Genomic DNA, 19,910 nt, shown 5'->3' with positions numbered 1-19,910 from the left:
GCATCCTGAGGCCAGGGTTAGGGGATAAGGTGAGCTGTTAATGGAAGGTTAGAGACCACAGAACGGCTCTTCAGGGACCACCTTTCAGATGCTCTTTTCATGTACAATAGCGCACAGTGCTCAGAAGGCACTGGTGGCACATACTAAAGTCACTGTCACCGACAGTGGTTCTAACTGTACAGTTGCCAATTGATAGCTTGGGTTAAGATAGCCAGCTTGCATGCCAGTGCTCCTCAGACACAGGATAAGGCTCGTTCTCTTCTAAGAGCAATCCTGCATTCTTTCATCTCCCTCCTGGCATGCCTTCTGCAGCACACCAGGGTTAACCACTCACTCTCTCCTCGCAGGCTAAGAGTGAAGCTATAGAGCCGAGACAACAAACTTTTCGACCGCACACAGCTAGAGCCTCTGAGCCATTAAAAGAAAAGCACACAGTGAAAATCAAGGAAAATACTGATCACAGGCCATGCTGGTAGGAGCCCAATGGCATTCAGAATCTGCCCTGTATCAGCACACAAGACTGCTAGATCCAGGCAGGATGGCTACACAATTTGCCAATCACTCAGGAACAAGAGAGAAGTGAGATCTGCGGGGAGCCAGCAGGCCCCAGAGGTACAGATATTTACAACAAAAAGTCCAAGTGGAATCGGCAAGAGGAAGAGGCAAGGAGAAATACACTACATGCTCTAGCACCACACAAGACACGTAGCTTAACTAGACACTTAAGAATATCTGACTCCATAAATTAGACTGTGATTCCCAGTTCTTTAGCTCCCAGCTCCTTCTGATTTCTGTGAATAAAGGGGATGTTTGTCACTCCCGAGATCAGATGCCAGATCGAATGCTTTTCAAGAAGTACACAGATGAGTATGTTCCTAGGGAAGAATGAGCTAGAGCTAAGCCTTCAAATGAGCACAAGGAGAACCTCCTGCCCACAGACAGGAAAGTGGTAACCTCCTTCACTTCCTTTGTGGCTTTAACCTAAACCACAACTCCTCCCTTTGGGTTAGGAGTCTCTTCCACTCATTCAGATGTTTTTCAGCTTGTCTCTCTCTTATACCCAGCATCCATCGCTGCCACATAGGAAAAATAAGCTCTCCTTTTTTCCTCTCTCCCACACCCCTTTTGCAGTTTCTTTCCTAAACAAGAATGGCTTCAATGCACAGCAAAGCAAGTCTAAACTACAGCTCTTTAGGCACAGGCACAGAAATTAGCAATTGCAACATGAGGGAGCAGGGAGAAAGGAAACGTTGGCATACAAGCTACACCAGCATTTGGGAACGCTGGCAGCAAGGAAACATTGCTGCCAGCAAGAAGAGTGACGCCAAACCAAGTCACAGAGGTCCTCCATGAGTGTGAGCACTCCTTTCCAGCCCTGGGTGCAACATCCCTCCTTTTCCCCCAAAGACCTTCAGAGCATGGATGAGGTTCTGAAAGAAGGGAGTGAAGGAGGACGAGTGCAGGGAAGAGCTGTGCTGCCATGGAGGAGGCCCTCTGCCCGTGCATACAGAGGTGAGAAGGACAGGTCCCATCATGCCTAGTGTGGGATGTCCATTAGGGAGAGGTGGCGGCTCCCCCCTCCCTGACATCCTATCATCTGCTGAAGGGAGGTCGAATGATGTGAGACACAGTGGCTCCCACCCAAAACCCTCCTTGTCCAAAGGCTTAACCTTATGATACCCAGGTGATACTGGGGTTTTTAGAGAGAGTTTGGCCTCGTGAAAGATTTGAGCAGTACTGCAAGGGCATTTTTTTCTGTACCAGTTAGGCAGAGAGGTACTTGGGAGGTAACCTCTCCCACTGCAATGCACCAGGCAACCACACATGGTGTCGAGTGATACAGTCGCTCCCTTGTCACCCCTAACTCCCAGGACAGTTCAGGACTATGTAAGGTGAAAGGGAATGCTTTTTATTCCTTCAAGATTTTCAGAGATTTCAAATCACTGTTCTATATCTGATCGGGGAAAAAAGTAGTTTTCAAAGCTTATACCTAGGAACTATGACGAAATGAATTAAACACAAGATTTCATTTTACCTTCTTGAAGCACTTCATTTTGACAGCTTCAAAACTTTACACCATTCTTTTTTCAAGATGGGACACGAAACTGGAATCAACTTTTCCCAAAAATAGCAACAGTTTTGGCAAATCAGCAGTTTTCTAAGAAAAACGTATCACTGCAGAAAAATCCTAACAAAACCTAGTTCTATTACTTCCTCCCAGCACCACACAAGAATATGCCTCCGTGGTGTAATTCAGCCTTAAGTTTCATAGCAACTCTGATTCAGACATATTGCACACACAGATATTAGAATATGCCTTTGACATCATGAGAGCAATGCAAAATAGTGTACATACAATATGGCTAAGCAATGCTGCTATGGAAACCCTTGCTTTGAGTTCCCGTATATGGGGTGTTTAAATTCTTATCCCTAATATTGCTTTAACAGAATCTTGTGTATTTTGTTTCCTTGCTCAATTCTTCTCCCTCCTTCTGGACTCTCTCGCTTGGGAAAGAAAGGTGTTTTTGTGGGTGAAGCAGAAGGTGATGAGATCTGCACCGCATTCCTGGTGCTGCCATACACACCAGCTCCACGAGCTACAGCAACAGAAGTAACTGATCTGTGCCTCAGTTTCTCAGCTGTAAAAGGGAAAGAAGCTGACGTTTTACTTCGGATATGACTCAAATGTGCTTTGAAATCGTTTGTGACAGCCAGAAGATACATGCATCCTTATCCCTATTTGTTACTTTCTGTAGGCGAGGAGTTACTGTCCTCTACAGACCTATGCTGATGATCTCTCTATACTGAAGAACCAAATCAGGAAGTACAGTCGCCCACTCATGTAGCGAAGAGATAAGTAATAATGCAGTGCACTTGCCAACTCCTAAGGAGGTGGTTTCTTAAAAAGACATAGGAAGCTTTCGTGTTTTGAAGCTGACTAATTTCAGAAAGTTCCCGTTTCACTCTCTTTTTTCTTAAACTTCTTCAAAAAGAGTCTGTTTACGTGCTCTTCTGAAGTGTCTTCTGCTAGGGAAGGCCAGACCGGCTAGATTAAAGGTAACCATGCTGGAAGAAAAGAGGACACTTTATCTGTCCATCTCCTCCATTTGCAAGATGCTCCTGGTGACCCTAGCGGTACCTTTCGGGTCTCACCCCAAGGAGGAGAGGACGCTGTGGCCAGCAGTGGCCACCTGAAACTCTTGCCAACTGCTTTGGAGTGCAACACATCCCGGGACACATGGCACCACCTCCTCCAAAATTTGAGCAGAATGCGCAATCAAATAACGATCACCCGGCAGCCAAACAAACTCACTCGTGCAATCCAGTGATCGCAAATGCAGATTAAGTTACTTGCATTTGTCTGACGGTGTAATTGCCAGACTGCACATTCAAATGAGTATTTGTTTAACTGTGTGATATACAGATAGAGCTTATGCACTTGAGGCCAAATTCACCCCTGTTGTAATTTCCCTAACTCCAGTAGCAATTACTCAAAGGATTAATTTGGCCCACAGTGTTTCCTAGTATATGTGATTCATCATTTCTTTCCTATAACAAAGAATAATACACTGTTTCAATCAGTGGTGATGTCCTGGCCTCCTTGAGGCTGCCGGACTCCCTGTTTAATCAGACATAAAACAAATCACTTGCAGAGGCAGAGGCATATAAGCATGCTTTAATTACAATATTGTAACACCAATTAGAGATCTATCTAATCGAGGACTCAGTACTTCCTACTCGGGTATTACTCCCATGTTGGGATAATTACTGCTAATTAAGCTCGGAACTAATTAGGCCAAATGATCTCATTTATACCAACATAGATGACTTCTAGGAGTTTGCACACACAAAAAAAATCCAAGGGTGATTTTATCATTCCTGGACTCATCAGCACTTTGCTTTTGAAATGGACTGTCCCTCCCCAATGGATAAGCCCTGTTAAAACTCAAGTCCCAGATCTCAGATGATCTCAGATTCTTCCAAGGCAGAGAAATGCTCTCTGAAGGAGTTTCGGTTGGTTGGCCCAAGTCACTTTCTGCTCTAACAGACATGGTGGATTAACAGAGCTGTGTCCCATCACAGCCCAGTTCATTCAAAACCTACAGGCCACTCTCGCAGAGTTATGGTTACAACTTCTCTGTGCACTTAGCACTACCTGTACTGCCAAGACAGCTGCACAGAGTAAGGAGGCTTGCTGTAGGGTGCTGTGCACTGTTAGGACTTACAATAACTTAAAAAAAAAATTCTTAAACATGACGATAGCCATATGTACTTGTTGCATGATTTGCATCAATGCTGCATATTATTAGAAATTACATCCCAACACTGTTTAGTAATGGTGGCTCAGGTGTGCTATACGTGATGGCTGAAGGAAGAGGCTGACTAGCTAATGGAGCCTCTTGCAAAGCCTGTCTGCATTACAAGACTCCCCATGTTCGCAGTCAGACTGTATCTAACAAAGTTGGCTTTACACTGCAGTCAGAAAAATAAAGGACAGCCCATGAAGCTGTGTTTAAGTTGCAGCTTCTCCTCCTTCCCTCCAACCCCAAAATTCCTGTATCAGCTCAGCACTGAGATTCTCAGGTAGAAAAGTCACCAAGGCAACGACCAACCAGAAAGCCAACCATGTCCTGGGCTGCATCAAAAGAGGTGTGACCAGCAGGTCGAGGGAGGTGATCCTGCCCCTCTACTCCGCTCTTGTGAGACCCCACCTGGAGCACTGCGTCCAGCTCTGGGGGCCCCAGTACAGGAGAGACATGGAGCTGTTGGAGGGAGTCCAGAGGAGGGCCACGAAGCTGATCAGAGGGCTGGAGCACCTCTCCTATGAGGGCAGGCTGAGAGAGTTGGGGTTGTTCAGCCTGGAGAAAAGAAGGCTCCAGGGAGACCTTATAGCAGCCTTCCGGTACCTGAAGGGGCCTACAGGAAAGCTGGAGAGGGACTGTTTATCAGGGAGTGCAGTGACAGGACAAGGGGTAATGGGTTTCAGCTGAAGGAGGGTCGATTTAGATTAGATGTTAGAAAGAAATTCTTTACTGTGAGGGTGGTGAGGTACTGGAACAGGTTGCCCAGAGAGGGTCTGTGGATGCCCCCATCCCTGGAAGTGTTCAAGGCCAGGCTGGATGAGGCTTTGGGCAACGTGGTCTAGTGGAGGGTGTCCCTGCCCGCAGCAAGGGGGTTGGAACTAGATGGTCTTTAAGGTCCCTTCCAACCCAAACCATTCTGTGATTCTGTGACTGTATGACTCTATGATTCTATGACCATATAGACCTGCCCTTGGCTTCTGGAAACAGATACTGGCAGTAGGTAAGGTGTTCCCCACCTAATGCTGACATGGCTGAACTGGTAGTAAAACAAAGCTTAAAAACAAAACCTTTGAGCACTGCATTTTGGGGACTATGAGTTGACCAATATTTCAACAGTTGCTTCTCACACAAAGATGATTTGCACCAGTAGCGTGATTTCCTCCTGCAGTATTTGCCGATTTCAGTTTCATGGCTAAGTGAAAGAAGAATGCAACCTACCAAAATACCTGCCCCACCTCTTGGAGTGACCGGACATCTTTCAAATGCAAGGAAGGACTAGTATCCAAGAACTGGCTGGGAGCACCCATCCTGGCACCCATCCATCTGTGCTACAAACTTCACACACCTACACAGCCTCCTGTCCTTGGGTAGTCAGAGTACCTCGACACCTCTGTGGAGCCTGCCACATCTGCTGAGGCTGAAAACCGGCGGGTCTGTGCTGCCGTACAGTATGGGTAAGTCAAGAATGGTTCAGTCACATTCACTGCACAGGCCATCTCTTTCTGTACATCCCTTCTTCCAACTCCTGCCTCAAATTCAAGCCTTCCAGGATCTGCTTCAAGGTGCAGCATGTAGTAAAACCTGCCTTCTCTTTACTTTTGGCTTTTTCTCACCAGCTGCCTTTATTACTCCTAAAGCTTCCTCCTAAACACTTCATTTTCTTATGCTTTCTCGTACTTCAGGCTGGAATTCTGAAGCAGCTGAACCCACAAATTCACCATTGTCTCCAGGTCTTCTTCCAGTCTGCCCCTTTATCCTCAGAGCGATCATTGTTCCCCGGTGAGTCACAGACACCCCTCCTTCTCCCCTCCAAATGCCTCCTGAACAATCTTCTCTCTTCCAAAGCCTGTCAAAACCGAGGAATCCCTACACCAACCTGACCTCGTTACAATACCTCCTGGAACTGATCCTCCAGCTGTCTGTGAGATTTCTGTAGAAGTGCCACTTCTTTATGCAGCACCATTAGCAGAATATTAATAAATAATGCACGGGAATAACACAGTCCCCAATAAACAATGTACTACTACTACTCCTGTTTTCTTAAGTGAGCAACATGGATCCTAAATCTGATCTCCCCCTCCAGTTGTTACCCAATCCTCATCTCAGCTACCAAACTCTCTCCTCCCTCCCCTGGCAAGCCTGTCATTCCTTTCTTCCCAGCTGCCAAGGCCTTCGCTGCTACCTCCTCTGGCCCAAATACACTAGCAGACACGAATGCAAGCATCCATACACATATCGAGTTGCGTGTTGAAAATGCACATGCTTCCATACGCTGCAAGACAGTAGCCCATGGCCCGCTGAATCATATTTATTTGGGTATCTGCTGGAACTCCTGCAGGAAGAGGTGAGTTGGAGGAGATCTTCTAATGGAAACAAAATCACTGAACCCAAAGTCTGAGCAAGACAGTGGTAGATAGATGATCAGGGCAGCATTCAGCAGAAGCACACATAGGGCCCAGGGGGCCTCTCTGAATGGCATCTTTAGCATTAAAAGAGAAGAATTCAGGAGCTTTAGATCAGAAGTGCATCCCAGCTGGGCATTAGACTCTAATAAATAAGACGCTTTACACTGATAGAGTGCCAGAAACCTCCTAACATCCTCCCCAAGCTCTGCACACAAGCGTCTCTTCAGTCTACAGTGGTTTGGATGGCAGAAACCAAGCAAACAAGCTCCCTACGTAACAGAGGAGGGAAGGGAAGCAACATCCTGGTGGAGGAACATCAAGTCACAACCACTACAGAAAGCACCATGAATGCTCTAATTTGGGACTGCAGTAAGTCCTTCAGGACAGGGACTGTCTCTTTCCGGTGTCTGGACAGCACACTGCATAACAGGACCCTAGTCCCATATCAGCACTTCAGTATGCACTCTACAAATATTTACTGTCACCAGCAGCCTGCAGAGAGGCCTTCTCAGAAGGACCTCCCCAGGGGCATCTGCAGGGTATGATGGAGGTCTGAGTCAGTGACCTGAGACCCAGTCCTGGGGAGCTCGCTGTGACTCACAGTTCAGTATGTCCCCTTTCCAGCCAAGTTTCCTCCGTTATTTTCAAATGCCTCCAATTGGGGGGGGTTAATACACTTTTTCAGAGCAAATCCCATACTCCCATTCAGGGTCTGCCTACATGCAGAGGTCCACTTGGTGGCCAGCCCTGTATGGCCCTATATGGCCAAGCCTATCTGTGAAAAGATGAGGCAGAAAGTGCAAGAAAAGTGACGCAAGCCAGAAATAATCGAACTCTTGTCCTCCTAGAGTGCTAGCCACAGGAAAACATCCAGGGTCCCAGCAACAAGATGGGAGGAGAGCTGGGACACTGGCCCTGTCCCCTGCCATCCTGAATATCTGGGTTGGTACCGGCTGCATTTCCAGAAGGAAAGCAAAGGGGTTGCTGCTTACTGCAGGCAGCTGCCAGGTTCGTATCTTCAACCCTCCCAAGAGCCCTGGCTCAGGCTCTTGTTGCACAAGGCAGGGACGCATCCCTAAGTCTGAGGTTTAGGAACAAGATGTATTTATTTGTTATTATTTTCAGTTATCTGAGTGCAGTAAAGGTCAGAACACTTATCTTCTGGGGTTGGCTCCTGCTCCCACTCATGTGATTCAAAACCAATTGAATGATTTTTTCCATACTTCTCAGACAGAAAAAATCCAGTGGGAATGAAACCTGATACAGGGCATTTTCTAAAGAGGATCTGTGGGAAATGAGGATCCACCGCAATGGGAGGAAGGGGAAGCTTGTGGGCATTCCTGGGTACCTCCTCCCCAGCCCCAATTAAACGCAGTGAAACACAGATAAATATGGGTGGCGAGGCCATAGCTTTTTACCTAAGTTTTAACCTAAGCTGATCTCAAGGACTGGAGTGGACAGTACCACCTGCATGGTACTCCCAGAGCTGTATTTTGGGTGACAAGACTCAAGGACATAGCTGCATGTCCTGTGCCCTGTACACAGGCTGCTCCATAATCTCCAAGATTAATTTATGCAAAACATGGGAAGATGTGCTTTTTCCTTTTGCAGTGAATGACTTCATTAACCTTTCAGGAGCTTGCCAATAGTGAATAGAAGCAATGGGAAAATCACTCTTCTGGGGGAAGGGGACTTGCTGCTGTGCTGCTAACAGCACAGACCTGGGAGAGGCCAAAAACACCAGCAAATGATGGACCCTCATCGAGTAATACTCTGCCTTCCCCCCTCGGCTCTCCCAGAGATCCTCCCATCTCTGCCCTGCTCTTAAAATGGTCCTTCTCCCCTAGCTGCTGACAGTTCATGGCATGACCAGAGAGACAAGGAAGCCAGATGGGAAGGCAAACGAGGCAGAGGAACACAATTTTGGAAAGTCTGGGGAGAGACCTAGCCCAGAGGCAGAGCAGGAGGGAAAGAGCAGGTAAAACAGGTGAAGCAGGTATGGAGAGGGAGAGAAACGGCTGTGGGAAAAATGGGAAAAGGTGTATGGCACCTTGCAGGGAGCATGAGGGATACCACCTCAGCGCGCTAAGGAAGGGTCGGTCTCTTGGAGAGACAGAAGGGAGAAATCAGGAACTGTCCAGTTAGGAGACCTGAGGTTCGTGACTTCTGTGAGCCTGGAACTGAGTCATGCCTGGCAGAGGCAAATGTGGTGCTACCCAGAAACGAAGCTAAACTCCACTGGAGGCCAGAAAGTCACCATGCCCTGTCCTGTAGGACACTGGATGAACTTCAGCACGTGGCCATCTGTGAGACCTCTTCATGCCTTGCTGTCAGGAACACCTGATGAGCCCTGATTTGGCCAGCTCTCCCATCAGCCTAGCTGCAGCCACCTCTCCCTGCCCTGGGGAAAGGACTTCTCCACACCACATGTCCCTGTTGTGGGAGGCAAAACAGAGTCCATGAAGGGGTATTCAAAAAACCACCACCTTTCAACTGTCACTGCTGGCCAGGATCCTTGCAGCCAAAATCCTGTCCCTGCAGGGAGGTAGTTAAATAGGCTGCATCCACTCTGGCTGACTTGGAGGAAACTCTATCCCACATCAGATAGTGGGATAGCCACTGTGTGGGATCAGGTGGCTCTCCTGCAGATGAGAGAGGGCTTCTCCCTAACACAGTGACCCTGCTGCCCCTGTCCCATGCAAACAGCAACTCTCATTCTCTGTTAAGCACAGGGGTCCCAGAACAGAGTGCAGCTGTCCTGACCTGCTGGGCGCTGGCTTGCTGGCTCAATGCAACTCTTCCAACAAGACACAGAGGCCTCCCCAGTTTGGTGCTAGTCCTCTCTCCCTTCCATCACAGCTTCCCCTAGCAGAGCATGGGACCCTGAACTCAGCTGGGAGCGATGCAGGGGGATGGCCACCCTCCTCTTGACAATCACAGATGTTTCCAAGCAGCCAGGCAGAATGCAATCCACGTTTTCAGGGCAGAGTGTCTAGAGCCAGGGAGAAGTTGGGGGAATGGGAGTAGGACAACAGGCCAGGACCAGAACAAGTCATGAGGCCGTGTCCAAGGAGGTAAGGTGACGTCAGGAGACAAAATTGGAGACTACAGGCTCCATCAGGCTCCCAGGGAGAAATAAAGCATGCACACATCGAAGTGACAACCGTTCTGTGGCTCAGAATGAGACCCGAGGCAGCCCTGTCCGAAGCTGGTGGCACAGGAGCGGAGGAAGCCTCACCTTGCCCCGTCAGAGGGCAAGCTCCACCTCACCTGGCCGGCAGCTGAGCCACGGCCACACCTGGGGGCTGTCCGGCCGATCCCACACACCGTCCTTCTCATTCGAGCCCTGGCCAGCCAGCCTTGTCGGCAGGTCCCATGTGGCCAGGCTGCAGGGACACACAGCCAGGGACAACAAAAAAGAGTCCACAGCGGAGAGACACACAAGGGAGGAATTTGGGGAATAAACTTGAGAGAGGCAATAGGAAGAGTGCATGAATAGTGGGGGAGGGTAGAAGATACAGGGTGAGAGAAGAAAATGACATGAACAGAAGGAAGGGAGCTGCAAATAGAAGGGGATGTGGAAACAGCAGAGAGAGACAGATTGCAAGAGCGGTGGAAGTAGAGGAGACCTAGAGGGACGGAATAGAGGAGAGGAGAGGAGAGGAGAGGAGAGGAGAGGGATTTATGGTCTCCCCAAGAAGGAAGAAGAAAACCCTGCACTTTTTTCTCCTTAGCTTTCAAAGGTTTTGCAAAAGCAGACCAAAGAGTTGTCATCCTCATTTTAAGAAGGGAGGAACTAAGGCACAGAGACTGAGAGGCAGTGAAAGAGTGAGATGGTAGAAAGGAGCTTAGCTCCCTACTTAAAGTCTTCCGTCAAAGATGCAGGTGAAGAACAATCTTGACTTTCTTCTCCTGAGCCCACAAGAGACAGCCCACTATCCAAAGATGGTAGGAAGAGAGCCTGCTAGAAGAATGAGAGATAAACCACAGTAGCACAGGAGAAAGAGCAGCACCTGCTCTTTTTCACCAACACCAAACTCTCTGGACATCTGGATTTAGACACATTCAGAGTAAATTAAACTAGAACATACCAAAACAAGCCAGGTCTGAGTGCTTACATGGAGAATTACCCATGGGGAGAAGAAGCTGCAGCGTGGGTTCAGGTTCTTGCCAACCCTACCAGCTTACAGCCAGCTGCAAGCAAAACCAAAGACGGGTGCGCAGGAGGCTGCACAACAGGGCTCTGCTCCTCCAACGCTCACTAACACCTTTCATTTGCACCTTTTTTCCTTAGGTGTCTAATATCTATCCAGTTTAATTTGTACCACCTTGATGTTTCAACTGCTACTATAGAAAATGGGGGGGTTGTGCATACAAACAAACACCAAGCCCCTACCGCCACGTACGCCTGAGCCAAATATAGTTTGTAAAAGCCCTGAATAAACCAAATACCCAGTGCCTGTTTGCACTCCTGTACACACATGGGCAAACAGAGCTTCCCAGTTACTCACAGCACACAGGAACCCAAAGGATCCAGTATTTTCCTCCCCTCAGACACCACCACTTTATGGCTTGCTAGCACAGGAATTGTCTAGGATTCCCTTGTCAATGAGTGACGAAGGTCTCTCTGCTATAAACTGATGTTAATGGCAGGTTGTGTACCTTGTTTGTTTATTGCCGAGGAGGAATGTTTGTCGTGGCTGTCAAGTTTATAAAAATATTTCCATGACTTCAGACAGCTTGGCATTTTTACATGCAGCTGAGAGAGTGGGTGAATGTACAGATGAAAAATTGAAGAAACATTATTAAGGCAGGAAAGAGAATATCTCCTAGCACCACCAAGATGGCTTAGAAAGGCCAGAGAGGTCAGAGACATTTCTGAATAAAATGCATTTTTTTTCCCCTGGGGGTTTCTGAAGAGCTGGCAATAATTAAGCTTTACAACACCTTTCTGGAGTAGATAAGTCAGCCGAGGCCATCTGAGGTTAAAGGACTTGCCCGTGATCACACGCAGCAAATCAGTGGCAGAGAGGAGAATTAAATTCTACAGGCCTAGCTTCCATTACGCGAGTCCTACACACCTGGCTGATGTTCAGATCAAAGGACGGGAGCTGTGCCGACCGTGGGACCGTGGACCTGACTGTCAAGCACAGGTCCTCCAAGACAGTATAGCAATCGGGTGAAAAGCTGAACGGTAGGTATCCACCCTAACTTAAAGATGGTAATTGTGAAAACAAGTGACAGAAGGCTGGGAAGCAGTGCCTAGTTACGAACTGTGGTGCCAAGTGGATTAAATATACATCGATAGATTCAATTACAAAGAGCAGCATGCAAAATGGGAGTGACTGCAGTGAAGGACCCAGGATGGCAAGAAATAATCCCAAAATATAATCACGGGTTTCGGTAGGAAGAAATCCGTGCTTCTGGACCTCGTGGAAAAGGTGCAGCCTTCTATCTCCAGGGGGGCTGTCCCAGGCCACTGCGGGCAGTGAGCGGACGGTGACACCCAAGCCCCGAGGGCAGGTGAGAAGCCTGCGGGACTCAGGTTTAGTGGGCTGAGAGAGATCCGTATCACCTAATGCCGAGTGACCCTTTGTTATCGCTGTCACCAGAGAAGCCAGAGAGTGAAGTGGTGGAGAAAGTGAGCTATTCCCCTTCCCCTGCCTGCCCCCCGCCCCCCCCCCAGCCACCCCTGCCTTGCCAGAGCAGGGCTGAGACGCACCCGCTGAGTGAGGAGGAGGAGGAGGAAACCTGTTCCACACTTCGGTCTGTGCTGCCCTGGGCTGGAGATGAAGTAGCTGGGCCCTTGCCGCTGTCAATACTCAGCCCTGCATCCATCTGTGTGCAAATGTGTGATCTGTTTTGGGGGGCCCTGGAAGTACCGGATTTAGCAGAAGGCGAGGCCAGATCCTGACACCACTGACCAGCTCAATGGTTCAATACTCCTCGTCTGTGGCAGGAATGGAAGCCCACCTCTTCGCTTTCCTTCACCCATGCATTTCCCCAGGATTTCAAAGAGTTATGAAATTATCATTGTAATCCCCCGCCCAACTTCATCTTGCGCTTGCCACGACACGTGTGCCACCCCGTTCACTAGTAAAGATTTAATTTCCTCCTTCTTCTTGGAGAAAAAATAGCAAGGATAATCATTCAGCACTCCATGCACACAGCTGCCACCTGAAAAATGCAGGTGAATGCAGTTAAATGGAAAGGCAAGTAGAATCTCAGACCATTTTTTGTACCTGGAGAACTAGACCAGCAGTATTTTGCATGCAAGATTACAGGTCTGTGTGTAGTTGCATTTTCACATTCCATTACTGCAATTGCACACAGCCAGTTACGTGCCTTAGCAGCAGCTTACAAAAGCAATTGCTGCTAAACATACAAAATCCAGCCCCCAGATGCACACGCACAAGACTGAAAGACTGGTCCTTATTTTTCTGCTACAGAAAAAACATGTATTTGCTAGCCGCCTGCCCCCTGCGCAAACACCACGCCAGTGTATTTCCTTGCGCTTATACTTGTATGTTGATCCGCATATTCATTCAAGCCTTGCAAGAACCTAAAATACACACAGCATTTTGCAATTAGAAGCGTCCCAAAAATGCAAAAAAGCCCCAGTTTTTGCATAAAAAATTCCTCTCCCAGAAAGCAACTGTAACCACCTCTCCAGCTAGAATGTACTGTCTGTTTAAGGCTCCAGAGAAACACGGCGCTAACCCTTTAAGACAGTAAGAGATGAATACTTTTTTTCATTTAAACTATAGGGGAGTTTTACCTAGATAGACTGCAATTTCCTGAGCTTGAGTCTGGCAAAGTGCCCAGGGCTAAGACCACCCCCGCCCCCCCCTCCTTTCTTTTGGCAAAAATTACCATGGCGTCTTTAATAGTCAGAAGTAGTTTTTAGAGTTTTGTTTTCACAAAAGATGCCGAGACAAAACTCTCAGTCGTAAGCAAGCCCGGGTACTGCAGAATTTCTTCCAAGAACTAAACTGATGTGCGACGTCCTAAGCGTACTATCCCCAAATACCCTACCAAGGGATGGTTCAGTACTGAGTCAGAAGGAAGCGGACTGAATCACAAATAGCCATTCCTGCAAACTGCTCTCCCCCACACACCCCAAGTTTACAATCCGAGCAGTGACCAGGTTGCGGTTAGCTTGGGAGAGCTGATGAGATCACAGTCTGGGGAGATACAGCCTCAGACAGCCTCAAGTTTTTGTTAATCAGCTCCTTGTTTTGCGTGGAGACACGGACAGCAGTTGTTATACCAGGTTTACCATATGTTTATAATATTGTTGTTATGGGAATACATGTACAGTCCGTGTCACTGGCAAGTTGCGCTGTTTTCTGCTGGAAGGACAAAACAGAATTCACTGTCCAACAGAGCGCCAAGTGTGCACATACTTGTAGCAAAATTTATCGTAGCGTGAGTCACGCTCGGTGCAAAACCGCACACTTTGTTCGTGCGATGGTGTGAGAGCCCACCGTAGTGTCTGCACAGGACCATGCAGCACTTCACAACCATACGCAGGCAATTCGGTGTGCTGCTCCTTCTCTGGGAGGTGGGCAAGCATTACCCCCATTTTACAGATTTCAGCAGGAAGATCGATCCGAGCTTTAAAACAATTTGCCTAAGGCTGCCCGTCAAATCAGCATCAGGATCGCAAGTTCTGCAGGACCTCCATGTCCAAGACCACCGTTTCTCAAACAGGACAAGTGAAGGATAAAGCAGGAATGACGTTAACTCAGTTATGTACATAAGTCCACATCACATAGCAGAAATATTTGCTTTCCCATGTGTCCCAAAATGGTGTTTAGGGCAATGAGTTTGCTTACAGAACACAGGAATAATGTGTTTGTGTGTGTGAGACTGTTATCAAAATTACGACGCCCGAGATGCCTGCACCCTTAGGTGTAGGGCAGGGAGCATCAGCAAGTGGTGCTCGCATCTCCAGTGGGTAGGAGCAATGTTGGTGGCTCAAGTGGCTCTGCCATGCAGAAGCAGCACCAAAAAACTGCTGAGGAGAAATCCTCGTCTGACAGCCCCCAACACACAAAATCCAGGCTGAAGGAGTGAAATATGTTTTGTTTACTGCCAGCCCCACCAACTCCTGAGCGACCAAAGATCTCAGAGGCAAGAGCAGCTGACTGGAGCAACGCACAACCAGTTCAAAGGGAAACCGATTTACCCGTTTAGTCTCCTTCTAGACATCAGCAAACAGCGTAAGAAATGGCCAACTCCCCTCCCTGCCTCCCTCCCCCCCGCCAGTCCTGACACGTTGCCATTTTCTGTCCCTGTCTCCATGCAGCTAGTCACATCCCATGCCGTAGTTGAGGAGCAGCGTGCAGGGTTTAATTGTGCATGTGCTCTCCAGGAAAAGGGCGACATGGGATGCAACCGACTGTCCACAAAGGAGCAGAGCCAGGAGGCCAAGGCTGGTTATTGGCCTCCAGTCATCCTTGCTGATCGGCGCGTCGAGGATTTTAAAGTGCATAGCTGATCAGATCAGCAGCTTGTCCTAGAAGGAGAAAAGTGACATAAAATATGCACAAGCCTTCCTTCTGTCCTGACAGCAGGTTGAGTTTTCAGATGATGTGGAAACAGCAGCCTGCTCTCCTCCCCCCAACATGGTCTCCTCTCACGCCTTTGCTGCAGTGCTGCCGTCTTGTTCCTGACTCCGGAGACTCGGCTCCCTCCCCAGCCTTTGTGCCAAGGCTCAGGCTCTGGCCAGGGGGCTCTACGCCACTGTTTTTATGCCCGCTCAGCCCTTGGCCTTTCTTCTCAGCATGCCAAGCGGGGGCTCATTAGTGTTCCCTGTTGTTAAGCTTTTGTGGCTCAAGCCCATCCAGCACCAAGCTGGAACAGAAAGGGCATCAAATCCCCATCCAGGGGCGTGCAAAACTTCCCCGTGCCACCAGCCCAGCTGGAATTCAAACAGGTGATCTCAGAGAGGAAAGGTGGAGCATGCATGCGTGTGATCTGCGTGTGCAGGAGCAGCGTGGGATGAGCAGGCGCTGCTTCAGCTTCTTCCCAAAGAGAGCAACTTTGAGTACGTTTGACCCGAGACCAGTCCTCTGCATGTGTATGTGCATAACATTTTTATGGCATTGCCTGTGCACACAATGTCTGCGGCATGTGCCTGCTTCGTCACAGGAACGCTGCCGTGAACAGAAAAGCTAAAACATGGCACATACTGGTTTTCAGTCTCAGCTGCCCTGCGCCTCACAATGTAATTCGTGCTATTGCAAAGTTGGCTGTCAAATACCACTGCTACCAGGCTGATAGAATAAGCTATTATGTAAACTGAGGAAAACATGAGAATTGGGCCGTGTCTGCACAGGAACCACGCTTACAATGTGTGCATGTTGCCCCTCAGGAGGAAGAATGTGCTACACAAGCAGGTGTGTTTGCACAAACTTGCTGTTTCCATGCATAAGGAGGGGCTGGGTGCGCGGGTGCATTCACGATAAAGCGTTACTGCATCCCCACACATATTTTCACAAGGGATGGATATTTTGTCCTTCCTGTTGCCAGACTTCAACGTAATTAACAGAAATTTACAAAGACATTTTAACAGAAGGTCCCCCTACCAGAGAAACTACCTATCAAAAAGACAAGCCACACGCTCTCCTCCCATCCCCTCAGCTGCAACCCTTGCCCAAGTCACTATCACCCCTTGAATTGGCTACAAAGATCTCTTCCACCTACCAACTGCCCCAAACTCTGCCGAGTCAGAAAACTCAATCTCGGCTTTCTTCAATGCCAAAAAGTCCTGCTACATCACGTTGAGCTTAGCTATGCTCCATCCTTGCTTGTGTCCTAATTCAGTTCAAAATCTCCCGTTTTTAAAGCCCTCCAAGGAGCAGGTCCAAGGTCTTCCTTGGACATCCTTCCTCCCTGCTCCCCCATCTGTCTACATCCTCTCTCTGCAGGTTTTCCACTCAGCATCAGAACTGTAGGTGCCAGAGCCACCTCCTCCTCCTCCCCAAGTCCAGCTGCCTGGAACAGGCATTTTTTCTCCCTACCTCACTGCCTGACAAGTCTCCTTTCAAACATGATCTGTACCTCACTGCCTGACAAGTCTCCTTTCAAACATGATCTGATACTTCTCCCCCTCCTGTGACGATAAACCTCAGTCTTTCTCCTTGCTTCTCACATACCTCCATCACTGGACTCTCTGACTGTAAAGCATGCGGGATAAAGGTATCATGGAAAACGTTACAGCAAATCATGGGCTTTTGCTTTGATTCTTTTCCTGCTTATTTATTTATTTTTTGAAGGGAGGTAACAAGTCAGAGAGAAGCTGGCTGAGATTTCTGCCGTACATTTTTTTTGCAGCAGCAAGATCCTCCATCTTCCTTGCTGGATTGAATAGGGTCTCAGGACAATTTAGACTCCCTCCCCCATCTCCCATTCCTGCTCATATTCTTCAACACGATGCTCTCCTCCCAGCCTTGACTGGGAAAGCACATATCCTCACTCTCTCCCCCTCTTTCAGCTCCTGCCTCGCTTAGGTTGTGTCAGGACATTAGGATGACGAACATTTGTGCAGCTCAGATTCTTGTAGGTTATTTTTTAACAAAATAACTAGAATCAATGAAACCTGAATGATGGCAGATGACAAACTTAAAAGACCTCGCGAGGATGCACAAAGTGTACTGGGAGGCTTTCTGCATCTCATGCCAAAAGGAAAAAATAACCCTCCAAATTTTAACCAAACCCAGTGCCGATGCTCTAACGAGGCCGAGCATGAGGATCGGGGTTTCTCTCCCCTCTGCTTTTTTTTTTTCTCTTGCACATTATCACCTCACCAACAGTAGGTTAACGGCCACAAAACCTCCAGCAAGCAAGCAAGCAAGCAGGCTTCACACTGCTGCTCTCTCGCCGAGCTAGATATTTACTTGCTGATAAACGGCAACTGTAAATACATCTCATTTAATCTCCCAACATCCAGGAGGGGAAAAAAAACATCTCCCATCCCCGCGGCAGACTTTCCGGGTCTGCCCGGCTCCGGAGGCAGAGGGATGGAGGAGTGACAAAAGACCCCGGCTTTCCACCCTCCCCCGGGCCGCCCGCCGCCCCCGCGAGGCTTCACCCGGGCGCAGGGCAGCGGGGAGGGCGGCCGTCCCCGGCTCCCCCCCCGCCCCATCCTCGGCCCGCCACCCCCCCAAAAGCCGCCGGGACAGAAGCCAACAGGTGGAAGGAGCTTTTTGTCCCTTCCGCGCTCGGTCCCGGCTCTCTCCCCCCGCCTTGCCGGTACCGGGATCCCTCCGGCCACCGCGATCCCTCCCTGCGCACCGCCGCCGACGGGGGGAAACTGAGGCACGGCGCCGCGGGGACGGCCGCCGCCGCCCGACCGACCGCTGCAAAACTTTCAGGCCCCCCGCCGGGCCGGGCAGCGTGCAGGGGCTGACTGCGGCACCACAGCCTCCTGCCCGCATGCACACACGCCGGCGCGCACACGCCGCCCCCCACTGCTGGCAGCCGGGCCGCGCCGAGCCCAACCGGGGGAGCCGGCGGCGGGGAGGCGGCCCCGGGGGCGGCGGCGCCAGCCATCGGCCCCCCGCCGGCAGCGCGGCGCGCAGGCTGCCCGGGGGCGGCGGGGCTGAGCCGAGCCGGGGCGGGCGGCGGGGCCGGCGCTTACCTTCCTCAGGCGGCGAAGGCGCGGAGCGGCATGTCGGGGGGCGGCGGCGGGGAGCGGGACCCTGCCGGCGGCGCGGCCTGCGCTCACCGGGCGCTAGGGCAGCATCAAGGCAACTTAGGGGGAACCCTTGCGGGGCCTATTGTCTGCGCGGGGCGGCGGGGCGGCGGGGCGGCCTCCCCCCGCGGGCGCCGCGGCGCTTGGTACGGCCCAGGCATTCATGCCAAGCGGCTTTCACACATGGAGGCTTGTCTCCAGCGGCTGCTGACAAGCCACAAACAAGACGTCCCCCTCCCTCCTCCTCCTCCTCCTCCTCCTCCTCCTCCTCCTGCTTCTGCCTCCTCCCTCCTCCTCCTCCTCCTCCTCCGGCCTCCTCCATGCGAACTCCCAACTCCGGTGACAGGCGGGCGGGCCGGGCCTCGCCGCCGCCTCTCCTCGCACCCGCACCCGCCGAGGCGCAGGGGCAGGGAGAAGGCCGCCCGCCGCCTCCCCGGGAAAACGGCAGGCGCTTGCCCCGCTTTGCCCCGCGCCGCGCCGGCCCCGGGCCTCGCCGGGAGGGTGGGGGGGGTTCCAGCCTCCCACCTCCCTCAGCCGGCATGCCGGGCTCCGGCAGAAAAATGAACAGGAAACCTGCGAAGTACATAATACAGGTCCACCGCATCCCTCCTTCCCAAGCACCGCCGCTAACGATGTCTTCCAGGGCTCCGGCTCCCCAGAGGTCATTATCAGCAGAGGAGCCGAAGGAGAATTTGTCAGATTCCCCCCAAGGTCACACGAATAACATCACGCACCAAATGGTGGAGACCCAGCCCCAGAGGCCTCTGGGTCAACTTCATCCCGCAGCCGCCAGGCCTCTGCACGGCAACGCGGTGGCAGGAGGCGGGAGAGAAGGGCGAGGAGAGGAATCGCAAAAAACGAGCCCTCGTGGGCTTCCAAAAATTTTTGCAACCCCTGGCACTCTAAGGCAAGGAAGCCTAGTTGTCCAGTGGGAAAGTCTGGATGTCTCCAGGCACAGCTGGCTCTCATGACCCAAGACACCCAAAAAGGGTCTTGCCCAACAGCAGGGCCATGTTGGGTCCGGGCTCGCAGAGATTTGGTCATAGTTCTTTTGGTGACTTCAGCTGAGAGGGTTCCCTGGACATTCAGGTTTGTACACCCTCCATCCAGAAAAAGCTAAACCAAAACATAGCCGGCGTGAATCATTAAACTCTGTGCTGCCTTACGTGCGGGTTCAGCAGGGTTCACCCGGCCCAGAAAGCAAACCACATGACCGACTGTCATACGTTTCATAACAAAACCACAAAACTCAATCTCAAAAAACACATCCCTGTCCAGGGACAACAAACGTTTTTTTCTGTAAGTCTCAGCAGAATAGATCTACGGAGCCCAGAAGAGTGTTGCACAAGCATCAGCTCGTTTCATTTAATAAAAATAATTATAATAATCATAATAATCACCACTTGGATAGCTTTTTTTTGTCCGATGATTTCAAAGACCTTTTACTAACCTGGACAAGTATTTTTATCTTTAACAAGTGGGAAAACAGATTCAGGCAGA

General features: G+C 50.1%; 1 protein-coding gene across 5 annotated transcripts in view; it reads right to left on the bottom strand.

Moving 5' to 3' along the window:
* The window catches only part of BCL9 (BCL9 transcription coactivator), a 60,478-nt gene extending 41,880 nt beyond the window's left edge, over positions 1-18,598 (bottom strand). For all 5 annotated transcript variants that reach the window (XM_054844237.1, XM_054844179.1, XM_054844229.1 and 2 more), the window contains exon 1: positions 18,357-18,598. The gene's annotated coding sequence lies outside the window, so the exon portion shown is untranslated. The remainder of the gene's footprint in view (positions 1-18,356) is intronic.
* Between the last annotated feature and the right edge of the window lie 1,312 nt (positions 18,599-19,910).

The sequence above is a fragment of the Grus americana genome, chromosome 1 (assembly GCF_028858705.1).
Source record: "Grus americana isolate bGruAme1 chromosome 1, bGruAme1.mat, whole genome shotgun sequence".
Classification (NCBI taxonomy): Eukaryota; Metazoa; Chordata; class Aves; order Gruiformes; family Gruidae; genus Grus; species Grus americana.
Note: the sequence above shows the minus strand (reverse complement) of the source record. Positions and strands in the feature narration are given on the sequence as shown.